Source organism: Tamandua tetradactyla, chromosome 7 (genome assembly GCF_023851605.1).
Source record: "Tamandua tetradactyla isolate mTamTet1 chromosome 7, mTamTet1.pri, whole genome shotgun sequence".
Taxonomy (NCBI): domain Eukaryota; kingdom Metazoa; phylum Chordata; class Mammalia; order Pilosa; family Myrmecophagidae; genus Tamandua; species Tamandua tetradactyla.
Window position 1 is genome coordinate 150,219,552 of NC_135333.1, and position 14,357 is coordinate 150,233,908.

At 33.9% G+C, this 14,357-nt stretch overlaps 1 long non-coding RNA gene across 1 annotated transcript; it reads right to left on the reverse strand.

The window, feature by feature from the left end:
- Window positions 1–5,730: 5,730 nt before the first annotated feature.
- LOC143690239 (uncharacterized) lies at window positions 5,731–9,380 on the reverse strand. Its single transcript, XR_013179054.1, has 4 exons — window positions 9,163–9,380; window positions 8,419–8,488; window positions 7,018–7,106; window positions 5,731–5,965 (listed from the first exon to the last, which is right to left on the reverse strand). It is a non-coding gene; the product is annotated as an uncharacterized LOC143690239 (long non-coding RNA).
- Window positions 9,381–14,357: the final 4,977 nt, after the last annotated feature.

Sequence of the window (14,357 nt, forward strand, 5' to 3'; positions counted from 1 at the left end):
TAAAAAATTAAAAAAAAGGAGGTTTTTGGATTTGACTCAGTTCAGAATACTGGAAAAGGGCTGTGCCCCGAGAAAAAAAGGCACATAGAGGCAGATACCAACTCTGGCTCTTAACTGGTAAAACTTGAGGACTGATGACTGAGTCTGAAAAAGGAATTTTTAAAACTATTCTAAGAAGCTCATTAGAGAAAGCCTCTGGCATTTTCAATTGCCAACACTGATCCAGGCAAAAGCTGAGAAAGGATAGGTCTGAGAGAAAATGTAACTAGTCAAATGAGGGAGATAATTCCCCAAAGGGGGTACCTTCCCCAAGAAAAGGTGGGGCATGGGCCCAGCTCAAGAAGAGCCCTTTTCCAGAGAATTCAGTCCCCAAGATCTGGAAAAGAGAAAGAGCTTAAGCTTATCTTCTATCTTAGTCTCAGTCTGACCACATCCCTTGCAGATTTTGCTGAAAATTAAAGACATTGCACCACTTTATGCTAGTGGGAGCTATGGATGAACAGGCACCACTAGCTGGGCAAGATAAGAAAAGCACAGAATTTAAAGGCTTCACAGGAAATTCTGAGAACCTGCTGGGACTCATTTCAGGGAAACTTGATATTGATTATACCCTCCTTCTGAGACTTAGGCCTGTCTGATCTGGGAAAATCTGAATGGGGTTGATCATACCTGGGGAGACCCTCATCAGAAAAAAAAAAAAAGGTTAATTATAAGCAGGGCATGAACCAGAAAAACAGGAGGAGAAAAATTCTGATCAGCCAAACAGATGCTATGCTAGAGGTTCATAAAAAGATGAACTGAATACCAAAGAACAGCTGGAGAACAAAGCCAACCAACATGAAAACCCAAGGTAAAAGAGTGAAAATGACCTCAAGAATGAACTAATCAAAGAAATTAGATGCCTAGGCACCAGAAAAATTTACAAGTCATATTAGGGAAAACAAAGAAATGGTGTAGTCAAAGGAACAAACTAATATTTCAAATAAGTTACAGGAGTTTAAACAACCTATAAAGATGTTCAGACAAATATGCTAAATTAAATAAAAAATCATATCAATGAGTAGAGGGTAGATATGGCAAAAAAGATGAAGGACATAAAGAAGACATTGTGCAGCCATTAAGAAGAACTCAAAAACTCAGTTCTGTCATTTGTTTTCTTGAGTTTTTGAGTAAAAGACACAACAGAAGAGATGAAGAATACAATAGGGACCTAAACAATAGATATGAAGATGCAGAAGAAAGGATTAGTGAACAAGAGGACTGGACATCTAAAATCCTATACCACAAAAGGACAGATAGGGAAAAGAATGGAAAAATATGAGCAGAAAGTAAAATTAGCCATAAGCAAAAGGACAAATATTATATAGTCACATGTATCCATTTTCATATTTTATTCTTAGTTTTATTTTTGTTTGGAGTAATAAAAATGTTCAAACATTTATTGTAGTGATGAATGGACAACTACGTGATGATACTGTGAACCATTAATTGCACATTTGGATAATTATATGGTATATAAATACATCTCAATAAAATTGCATTTAAAAAAAGTAGGTGATTAATATTTTACATTCACCAAGTCAACCTTTCCTGAAGTGTGCTCATTTGAATACAAATCTTTTAGGAAATTCACAGAATAACTACTCTAAGGTGAAATAACTGTGCATACCACTTTCCCATCATATTTTCTTCTGAGACATTCATTGAGCATGTTAGAACAGGAAAACATCTCAAGCAAGCAAATAAACAAAAATATTTAACCAATTATTTCTACAACATACTTGATCACGACAATATTTTTTCTCTGAATAGAGTTTGGGAAATGCGATTTTAGATGGTATTCTTTTCCAGAATTCCCTCTTATGTCCTGTTGATTCTCTGTTTATATCAGTAAACAAAGCCTCAATGTAATAGAGTAAAACCAGTTTGCTATTTCACAGCAGAGACTACAGGAAAACGGTTTAACCATAGCTTGAGGTTCTCCTAGGAAAACAGGAATGATCAGTGAGCTCAGTTTAGACATTGCTCATTTAATTTTGCCTTTTGGGCTGTGCTCCTTGATTGCTAAGCTCAGCTGTGATTCAGAAGCACCATTATCATATTATGAGTATCAGCCAGACACTTGACAAACACCCCAGACTTTATGTCCTAGGAGAGTGATTTTAATTTAAGTGGTTGCTCTTAGGCATTTCCTTAGCCATAAACCTCACAGTCATACATCACAGTAAAATACTTATTTTTTATATCAGTAAAAATGGGAGAAAGAGACTAACTTAACTGAAAAAAGTACAATACAAAAATAAGCAAAGTTCGTGCTTGGAAACACCCATTTTTGGGTACAGCAATTTTTTTTGCTTTTTTTTAAAAATGTTTTGTCTATGAAGAGAACAGAAATATTCTATAGGGACTAGGAGATGTCATCTGGTGATTTTATGCAGTCTTACTAGAAAAAATCTGTATTTTTTCCTAATTGTAATATTTCTAAAGATCCATTCTTTGGAGATTTAAGTGACTTTTTCCAGAGCAACAGAATTTTTAAAAATTTATTTTCAGCATTCAGAAAAGTAGGTTAAAAGCTATTTTCATATTTCAAACACTTTTGCAATTTTTATTGTAGAAGTAAGGAATGGAAACAAAAACTGATATATATCATGTCATATATCCAAAAAGTTGCTGAGAGTCCAACAAATTTTGAGAAGTACCCTAAAATTATCATTAATATTTTTCCTCTGGAAATTAGAATAATTATCAAAAGGCTTTAAAGGGCCATGTTGCAAACATGTGGATTCTCAGCATATAAAACAGATGGCAGGTTTTCACTTTATTCAATTGCTTTACAAATTGATAAATCAGTCATCTGGTAGAATTTTTATTTTAATTAAATTTGCACTTATAAGTCTAATTACATATAATGAAGTGCTAAGCAATAGTTGACAGAGTACTTTCATAGAGACAGAACATTAACTATGTAGCACTATTGATTCAACCTGCCAGCTCTGGAGAAAATCCAGAAATCATTTGGTGGCAAGTAAAATATGCAACATTCGCTTAAAGAAAATTTTCAGTTTTATATTTCAAACTATATGAATACTCACACATAATGGTTGTGGGTAACAGTAAGTATTGATGTTATGTTGATACATTAAAAATGCACATATATTACAGGGATGAAAATACAAGTAGGAAATAGGACAGGACACTGCCAATTTTGGATTTTAGCCAAATTGAATTTCACTGTCTTGTCAATAACTTGTCTGGAAGTTGGACAAATTGTGTTTGTTTTTGGAACCTGTTCATTTTACATAACAAAGTGTGATAATGCATATGTAATTCAGACTGGAAATGCATTCAGTTATAAACCTGAGGGTTATGTTTTCCATTTTGATTTGGAAGCTTTGCTGCCCACAGCAACATTTCATGAAGCCCTTAACTTATGAACCTACCCTATTCTATATGACTGGTCAACATTCACAAAGTTTGGTTGTTTTCTAAACTACTCATATTAATTTGTGCACTTCATTTAGAATATTCTATTTTGTAATCCAACATAACATTTCATTTCAATCTACTGGCTTGGTCCTCTAAGGAGGACTGAAACTATTAACTCTCCAAAGCTTCTCATTGCTGTTTCTGTATCTAATAGAAATAGTCAGCTGAAAATAAACACTGTGGTTTCTCCAGGGAGTCTAGCCATAACTTATCACTTAATATCCATTTTCTAGATCCTAATGTAATCACAATTAATCTTGAGTTTACAAAATCACTGTACTGGCCTCTACAGATGACTCTTTTTAATGTGAATAAATCCTAAAAGTTTCTAAAGACTGAGATACTGCTAGCTCATATGCCTGTTGTTTTTGAAAAGTATATTGCTTTCAATAAATAAATTTCACAGACAAAAAATCTTCGAGTACCAAAGATTTGTACCTAAATACCATTTTTTAAATACGTATTTTAAATAACATTACTGCTAAAATAATACTACACCCTTTCCTACTGCTTCCATAGGTAGAAAATATCAGTTACAGTTTGTCTTCTGTTAAAAACTAGGAGTCGAAAACAAAAAACAAAAAACTACGAGTCGCTTTCATGACCATCAACTTTATATTTCACTTTATTATGGTTGCATTCTATCTTCTCTCATTATTATGCAATTATATAAGATTTTGGTTTGTCAGTACAATGGTAGGAACGTGGAGATTCTAAAAATAAATGTTTGTGCTGTGAGTGACTGACTTCTCAAATGAAGCTTTATTTTTCTTTAATTCCATACTCTTTGAGAAATAAGATAATGAAGTTTATTGGAAATATGTGTTCATTATATTGAACATCGATTGAAGGGTCTAACCAATAGACAAGATGCAGAAACCTTGAAACATCAAGTATTTCAGTGAATCAGAACTTTTCTCACTTGCTATCAGGTTCTCTGATTTATTACAGATGTTGAAGTTGCCAAAAGGCCAACCTCTGAATGTATCTGATGCTATTTGCATTGAGAAAATGAAATGTGGAAAATGATGCATTGCACAATAATATTGAGCTAACAAGTGCCTACAGGGCCTTGAATGGTTATTATCTTTGGTCTTTGTTGGATATAGAGAAAAAGCCACACATAAACTTTAGAATCTGCTATTCTACCTGGAATAGCTGAATTGATTCTAAGAATAGTTTCCTCAGAGGATAATGTGGTATATGTTGCAAATTGCAAGATTTGTGAGCATTCTGTTGCGAACTCTCCAGGTTTCTTTATAAATTTCCAACTCTGTCCTCTGTGATATTGTTCTCATTGCCATTTCTAGGGTTGTTGAATATCCCTGTTGTATCAGCAATATAGGGTTCTGAGATGTGTCTTTAAAATTCATTTGTACTTGGAGTTATTGTTCTTAGAATCCCATTGGGTTGACTTGATTAGGTCAGTGATAACTTAGACAATGGTGAACAAAAACAAAAACAAAAGGTAATGTTAGATATTCATTTTTAGAAAGTATCTGGATACCTGGACAATAACCTTTTCATCCAGATTATTGAAGACCTTATAAAATACCATTTCATTGGGAAAATTACTATACTTTTCTGTTTGTGCTTTGTCTTTTCCACTAGTTTTGACATACTTACTCATTAATAAAATTTTAAAATTAATTAAGACTAAAATATTAAAGGCATTCCTAACCTTAAAATACAATGCTATTGTAATAGTCTTAATTTCATTTCATGATAATTATTGAAATTGTGAAATAAAAGTGAAAACATTTAGAAATGGACCTAACTTTTGTGACTTTTACATGGAGCTCAGTGAAATTTGTTTATGAATAGTGTTGTAGACTGAACCTGTGGTACTGAATGGACTCTCCTGTTCACAAGCTGCCCCACTACTGTCCTGGATTTAGATGATAACTATCTAAAACCTGGAAATCTTAATGTTTATGGAAAGTTAAATAAGGATCTATGGTCCCCTGCATCTGAGTATGTATTCTGTGGGTTTTACAATAACTTCGCTATAATTTTTAAAATCTCTTCTTCATTCTTTGCATGTGCTGAATGGTGATTTGCTTATTAATAGTCTTATATTCAATCAACTGAAAACCCAAAACTGAGGGGAAAAAAGGGGTATCAATTTCATATATTTTAAACTGTACCCCAAATTAGAGGTTATAATCTCTCTGATGGTTTATTAGGAGACAAATAGCTCTGCCACTTCCAATCAATATTTATTCTTTATTCATTCCTAAATCCATTTAAGGAGAGCTCCAGAGCACAGGAAAAGCATAGAGTTATTCAAGTTGAAAATTGTTAACATACGAAAGAGTACTGTGGATTTTCCCTTTGCCTTAGGGTGGGAAAGTGACACTTAATGAATTAGAGGGAGAATGGCTCAAGAAGTGAAGGTCCCAAAAATTAGAAGTCAACACTGGTTTATTTTTCCACATTTTCTTAGGCTGCAAACTTGCTGAATTGTTCTCTGTATCTGTTTGTTTAGAGGCAAGAGAATTAGAGAAATTATTAATGTACATTGAATTCTTATGTATTAAAGATTTCCTATTTTCATTGGCTTAAGTGTTATCTTTTTCTGGATTGAGTTAGTTTAATATCATATACAATTGATCAAATTACATAAAATATATAAATTTTATCAAAAATAACAACAAAAGTAAAATTTGCTTAAAATTCGCAAGTAATTTATTAAACATCAATTTTTAAAATCAATTCATATATGCAGAGATGAATATTACATTATGTTAGAATGAAACCAGCTCAGCATCAATTCTATTTCTGTTTTTCATTTTTGTAGTTGTACAGACTAAGAAAATATGTTTCCTAGATAAGTTGATGGGAACAACAGTATTTTTTTAATCTAATTATCATGCATTCATTTGAATTCCTTTGATTTGATAAAGAACAACATAATAATCTATCATCAAAAATGATTGTCAATAACTTATTATCTGGCAGTTCAGTTAGGAAATTTTGTCACAAGCAAAGAAGTTGAAAACCACTGACTTGCAAAATGATGCCTTACCTAATTGCCAAATTTTATTTATTTTCTACACTTCTGGGAAGTGTTCTGACATGGTTTTACCAAGACTTTTTCAACAGCTATTATCTGTAACTATTACTCTTTCACTAATGGAATCCAATTTAACTGATTAGCCAAGACTTAACACAGCTAGTCCTCACCATATGCCTGCTACTGTCCTAAGAACTTTATATTTTAGGTTCCACATGAAATTGCTGTTTTTTAATATAAAATAGTTGATTAGCAATTTCATATATTTCAACCTAGATAATCACCATTTAATGATCACCACATCTCTATGGCTAGGTCCCATTGACATTCCATTTTAAAAATGAAGAAACTCCAAGAATGCAGAGGTTAAGTCATTTGCCCAATATCTCTTGACTAAAAGTGGGTAAACTAAGACCTCCACCTAGGTAGTCTGGTTCTGGTTTGTGCTCTTACCTACTAAATTAAAACTTCATTTGGGGCGGGCCTTGGTGGCTCACTGGCTGAGTTCTCACTTGCCATGCTGGAGACCTGGGTTCGATTCCTGGTGCATGCCCATGAAAAAAAAGCAAAAACAACTTCATCTTGATGTACTCAGAGTAGTCTGGAAAATGAAAATATTGTTCATTTTTAAACCTATTTCCTAATCCAATATTTTTGATGATACGATTGTATCTTATGTGCTTTAAATATATTTTATCAATACTTTGATTCAGTAGATTTAACTAAATTTAATTTATAGCTAATATTTACCATGTAACTTAATTGATAAAGCTAGTCCTCATTGTCAAGCAAAAGCACCATTATAAAAATTACTTTCTGACAGGAAATGTCTTACTTCCTATTTTCTTCAAACAAAAATGGTAACATACATTTTGAAAAGTATTATAAAAGTATTCAAAAACTGAGAAAATATAGAACATGTTAAATAGATTCTTTTTAATGAGATAAAATTAATTCATACAATTCTATGATTTATAAATCAATGTGTCATTTCTCATTACTTAGTTTGAGTGGTGCAGTGTAACATATCTCAAATCATAAATAATTTGTTGACCTAGCAATATTTCTTTGTTAAATCTGTGTACATATGTGCATCAAACTCTAATATTTGGCCTTTGGGAATAATTAAATTAAATAAAAAGAACTTTATTAATTTTATTAGTTTAGGAACACATTTTTCTTGTATATTTAAAGAAAGGGAAACTTTTCTATTGCCCAAAACTAACCAATTTAGCAACTAGCATCCAATTTCAGTTTTTGTTAGTAAATAATAAAAAATATAGTTATTTTATAAGATGAAATAAGAAGATGATTAATTATAATGAGTAATATTTGATAAGTTAACTAATTATAATGAGTAATATTTGATAAAACAGATTTTAACTACCTTGTTCAATTATACATACTAAATCTGGAAGAATCATAAAAATTTAATCTGTGGGTTTTATCCAATCGATCTTGAAAATTTTGCTGGACTCAAAAAAAATTCCAATCATATTAAAAGAACCCACTTAGTTTTCCTGGTTGGCTATGACAAATTCCACAGGCTTAAAAGAAGAATAGTCTCACTGTTGTGAAGACTAGAAGTTCAAAACCAAGACGTCAGCAAGGCCATGCGTTCTCCTGGAGCAGTTGAGTCCTGCTGATTGCCATTTTCTATCACAAGGCAATGTCCTTGCTTCCCTTCCTTGTTTTTTTCTGGTTGACTGCATCAGAATTTCCCCTCTTTAAATGACGTTCAGGAATATGGATTAACACCCACCCTGATTCCATCTGGCCACATCTTAACTAATGATAACATGTTCCAAAGGTCCTACTTATAAATGAGTTCACACCTACAGGAACAGAGACTAAGATTAAGGACATATCTTTTGAGGGGTACATGATTCAATTCCCAACGCGACTTCACTGACCTGTATTGCTTCGCTCTTCAAAGCTTTTCTTGTTGGCTAATGCCATTCGCTACAGGTGGATTGAGAAGAGCTGAAAGAACCGATTGCATTTAAACACATGAAAAAAACAAAACACTTTTTCTAGCATTCAATATTTCTTACTTGTATACCCTTCACTTTGCTTTTGTGGAACTTCCTCAAAATAATGCATTGTTTTTAACAGTTAAGAAATAGAAGATCTCTAAACAAAAATTATTAATGCCTACAGCAGCTCAACGACATATCTGATTGCAGAACATCTCCAAGTTCCCAAAAATCTGTTTTGAAACCAGTTTTTCACCATTAATAGAAATTTCTAAAAGATAGGGAGAAACAGAAGGCAGTTCCTGGTTCCTTGATAACCCACTAAAAGTGATTTATTTTTCAAGGCCAAATTTTTGAACTAACTTTGTTCCATGCCCAGAGAAGTTTTTGTGTCATGTGCCATTTTTTCCTTCCTAGGAGAGATAGGAAGAGGTGAGGCGGAAAAGAGGAACTTGGTTGGTGTCTCTCCCACAGATTCACTCTCAGGTAGATCAGTCTTAGGAAAGAACACATATGAAATTGAATATATGGAAATTGATTCCCTTAAAACAATCTGTTTTAGTTTGCCAGCTGATGGAATGCTATATGCCAGAAGCAGAAAGGCTTTTAAAAGGGGAATTTATAGTCACATTCACAGTTCTAAATGAAAATGTCCAATTTAAGGCATCAATTAGAGTTTACCTTCTCTCAAGAAAGGCCGATGAAGTTAAGGGCTTCTTTCTCAGCTGGAAGGGCACATGGCGAAGTCTACTAGCTTTCTCTCTAGGCTTCTTGTTTCATAAAGCTCCCTCCAGAGTGTTTTCCTTCTTCATTTCCAAAGGTCTTTGGCTGTATGGGCTATAAAGCTTTTTCCAAAATGGTTCCCTCTTAAAGGGCTCCAGCAGCCACCTTGAATGGGTGGAGATGCATCTCCATGGAAACTATAGAATCAAAAGTTACCACCCGCAACTGGGTGGGTCATATCTCCATGGAAACAATAAAAAAGATTCCACCCAGTAATATTGAATAACGATTAAAGGACATGGCTTTTCTGGGGTACACAATGGATTCAAATCAGCATGCTATCTTTACCCTTTTATCTCTTCAAAAGTCTTGGGATGATAGGGGTTTGAATATCTGAATCTGAAGACAGATCCAAACACCACATAAAGTCAGAGATTGGAAAAAACTAAAACTGTCCATTCACACCCTGCCAAGTTCAAACTCTTCAATAACTAGATGTATGGATGAAAGGATAGATAGATAGACAGACAGACAGACAGACACACAGACAGACAGATAGATGGATGGATGGATGGATGGATGGATGGATGGGTGGGTGTGTGGGTGGGAGGGTGGATGGTTGCGTGGATGTGTGTGTGTGTGTGTGTGTGTGTGTGTGTGTATGCATGGACAGACAGATTATCTATTGACCTTTAGTGATCTACAGATACATTTTCAACAGTCTGCAACTTCTCAGGTCAGAAATTCTGGCTAACAGACTTAGTCATTAAGAGCTTAGACCATTCAAACCAGAGTCAAATCTCCCACTTACTAGCTGCGTGTCCTCACCCAAATTACTTTCCCTCTCGGAGTCTCAGTTTCCTCAGCTGCAAAATGAGAAATATAATGTAATGTATTATAAAATAGTAATGTTCACTTAGGTTGAATTAATTAAAATAACATTTCATTCACTTATAAAATCAGAAAGCCAAAACACTATCTCAGAAAAACACAACTATAAAAGAAGCTCTTTGTTAATTCTAACGTTTGACTTCTTAGTATAATTACATAAAAATGAAAAATAATAAAAAATTAAAATTAAATGAAAATAATGTTCAGTGCTCAAAAATAACTATTAATTTCATGTCAATATCAAATTTTTCTTATGAATTTAAAGAATGAAAAATTCCTTACTGGTAAAAGTGTATCAATCTGGCAGCTTGCATTTTATTCTGTTTGATTTTAATAGAAAGCAGAAAATACGTTCATTTTATCAGATGAAATAAGGTGAGGAAAAACCCTAACTGGAATAAGTGCTTCATGATATGATTTGATAAAATGAGGTTTAACTACCAACATAGATTTTCATTTAAGTCAGACTTCCTAGAAGCCCAAATCACTCCTTTTCTACTGATAGGAAATTGTTCAGTAAAAATATCTTAGCAGAAAATATGGAGTATGTGGGAGAATAAAGTATTACTATGTATTAACAACAGTCTTTTAGTGAGAATGGAACAAAGTGAGAATATTTTGGTACTAAAGTAAGTGTTCTATATTTTTTTTTAAAAATCAGTTTTTTTAAATTAGATTAAAAAAATCTAATTGGTAATTAGACTTCCTGGGAACAGCCAGATCAGGCCGACCTTTACTTAGACCAATGGTACACAATCAATGATAAATAAATGCACAGCAATGCTGAGTATGGTCTGTGGTAGCTAATGGAGGAAGTCAAGACAATAAGTTTGGAGCTGGCCTTATACCCTCTGTATTAATCAGGTTAGACTATCTGCTGTAACAAACTACCCCTATATCTCAATGGGTTCACACAATAGAAAATTTTTTTTCTCACTCACATTGCATCTATAAAGACAGTTATTCAGCAACCCAATCTACTTTCACGTAGCTACATCATCTTCTAAGATAGTGGAGCCTTCTGCTGGATTCTTTGCAACCAGAAAGCAGACAGAGTCATTAATGCCTCTGAGTCTAGTGAGAATAGAAACTGACTGATGATTTGATATACCAACCTTCTAGTTTATCAACCAGCCACAGAATATCCTTCCAGCAATGATCAGGTCAGTATTTGCCTGACCAGACAATTGGGCCTCATCCCTTGGCTAAGATGACACTAGAACATAACCATCACACCTCCCAAGTAAACAAACATCAAAATCTCAAGGTTAATTATAAAATAATAATAAACCATTGTAATAAAATTAGACTCTCATAGGAGACCTACATTTTATGGATGATAAGATATAAACTTTTGATGACAAACACTAGCAGAAAAGGACCTTCATGCAAACTCTGTTAATGTTATAATTTGGTATCTTTAAAGATATCTGACATGTAAATATTCTTCAGCCTTCTATCCTATTATCTAATAAGATGTTGACAGATAGCCCACTCCTTAGTATTTTCAAAACATTCACACCAAGAATTTTAAGTCTCTTATTCTCTCAAAATTTTAGTTACAGAAGCTTGGAGCTTGTCACTTCTAATTAATTTTAACTAATACTACATTAGAGACATTTGGGATTTATTATTATTATTTTTTTTACTTTCAATCCTAATAGTTGCCTTTCTCTGAAAGAAACTGGACATTTTTGATGAGGCGCATTTGCCTAGTTTGTTCCAGAGCAAGACTATTGATATTTGCAGATCAATCCCTGCTGAATTTCCAACTCTAAGTATCCACATAGTGAAAAAATCATGTCAACACCAGAAAGGTATATGCTTTACCTGTGATTAAATTCCGGGTTAGGCCACGACATTTTTACTACATAGATAAAAAGTAATCATATCAAGTCAATATGACTCCCCATATGGCTCTCCTGGACAAATACTAAGAATGCATATTTATTGCAATGTCTCCACTTGTCTTTTGACTGGTCGTAGTTTCACAGTGTGCACCTCAAATTCTTTTAATTTGCCTGCAAAGTGCTGTTAAAAGGTCACTTGGTTCATTTTTGTTAATGGAAAAGGAGGCTGTATATACGTTTAAAGTAGAGTGAAAATAGTCATGCTTTTTCCCTCTTAGTAAATCTTTTAGATTGCATAACAACGGAATCTTAGGTTTGTTTTTTTCATGTTTTTGTTTGTCTTTTTGACCTGTGCTATATCTACAAAGAGAAATTTGAAGTAGATTATACCCTTTCTTTTTCAAGCTTCCTGATTATTTTTGAAACCTAAGCCGATTCTGTGTAATTTGAGAGGTAGCAGAAGAGTATTTATTACAAATCCCAAGTCTCCTCGACCCACATCTTGAACAAAATCTTGATCAAATTACCAAAAGTACAATTGTAGCTGTTCAGTTAAACGTTTGCATAATTCTTCATTTTTGATAAATTAAAATGTGTGTTGCAACAAGTCACTCAAATGTTATTTTCTGATAATATTTGCGGAGAAACAAGTCGATAAGCAAGGCATGAAAGTTACAAATAAAATTTGATTACCTTTCAGTTTATACATCATAACCAAATCTCTGGGATAGATCTAATTTTATTTTTACTGCAAAGTCTTTTTTTCTCTAGAAAAGTACATTTCTAGAAAAATGTAGAGGTTCAACTCCGTTACTTTTCTATTGCTGTTTATATAATTCTGAAAAGAATAAATTTTTATGTTTAAGGAAAGCTGTTGCTTTTCAAGGGTGCATTTTTCAGTTAATTTTTTATTGTAATCCATATGTCATTTGAAACAGCGTTGCCCAAAGACAAGTAAAGGTTTTGTTCGATCCCTAGATCATCTCATCCCAGGAAGACAAATCATAAAATAGGCATCATTTAGCAGACCTTCTGCCTCTTCTATAGTTGTCATTAGAAGGTGGCTCTTTTTTTTCTTTTTTTTTTTGACTTTTAAAGTTTTCCCATTACAAAGAACTTACCTGAAAAATATATGGTCTTAATGACAACAAGGAGTATTTTAGGGATCAGGGAGTAAGGGATACCTTTTTTTTTTTTTTTTTTTTTTACATGTACAATCAGTAATTCTTAATAACATCACATAGTTGCATATTCATCATTTCTTAGTACATTTGCATCGATTTAGAAAAAGAAATAAAAAGACAACAGAATAAGAATTAAAACATTAATAGAAAGAAAAAAAAAAACCCTATACCTCACATGCAGCTTCATTCAGTGTTTTAACATAATTGCATTACAATTGGGTAGTATTGTGCTGTCCATTTCTGAGTTTTTATATCCAGTCCCGTTGTACAGTCTAAGGGATACCTTTAAAGCAACTGACCATTAACCTAAGCGTAATAAGTTAAGCCCTTTCTTAGGCAGGCTGGATGCCGGTGGGCCTTGAATACTCTTGTGTATACCCTACTTTGTAAAACCAATATCAGTGATAACAGTGAATGAGTAAGTGATATTTGGCAATAGTTAGCTGTGTTAAAATTGTGTGGGGTGGGGAGATTGCAGGAAGATGGTGGAATTGGAAGTTCCAGGAATCTGTCTCTCCACAAGAAAAACTGTTAAACAGGCAACAGTCTGAAACAACTATTTTGAAACCCAGAGTCTAGAACACTGTGCAGCATCCAGGGAAAAGCAGGAAGAAGAAGCTAGTGAATTACATAGCAACGATTTTTACTCTGCATGTAGAAGCAACTGGCACCCATTCCTCAGCGGCTTGGCAAGCAGCAGTGAGATCCTCAACCCTGGCTTCTAGTACAGCTTGCTGGTGCCAGGGTGGGATGTAAGGACTTCGTTTCCCAAGATCCAGGAGTGTGCAGTCTGAGCACTGCTCCCTGTTTTTGATCAGTACTTAAGATCACGAGGGGCCCTGCTTTGTTCCCCATGCAGCCTGGGCAAAAGCAGCAGAATAGTCTTAAAGACATTCCCTTCCTCAAAAGTAAAGGAAACAGTTAAAGGTTTGCATTTAATGGCCAAATGCCAAATTAAGAAAATAGTTTCAAAGGGCTATAGGAGATGCCCTGGCATCCTCCCCATGGTGGAGCAGGCCACTAATCATTTTGTGCATCTCTAGCCTCCTTCTGGCTCGGAAACTCCTTCTGACTGACCACAGAAACTCCTCTCTGGTTATGCCCCTCTCTAGCGTCTAGAATTTGGCAATTGTCTAGAATTTGCCTTTCAGACAAAAGTTGCTTAGAACACTGTAAACATGGAAGAAACAATTGAATTGGGCAACCTTGGGCAAAAGTTTACCTGCTT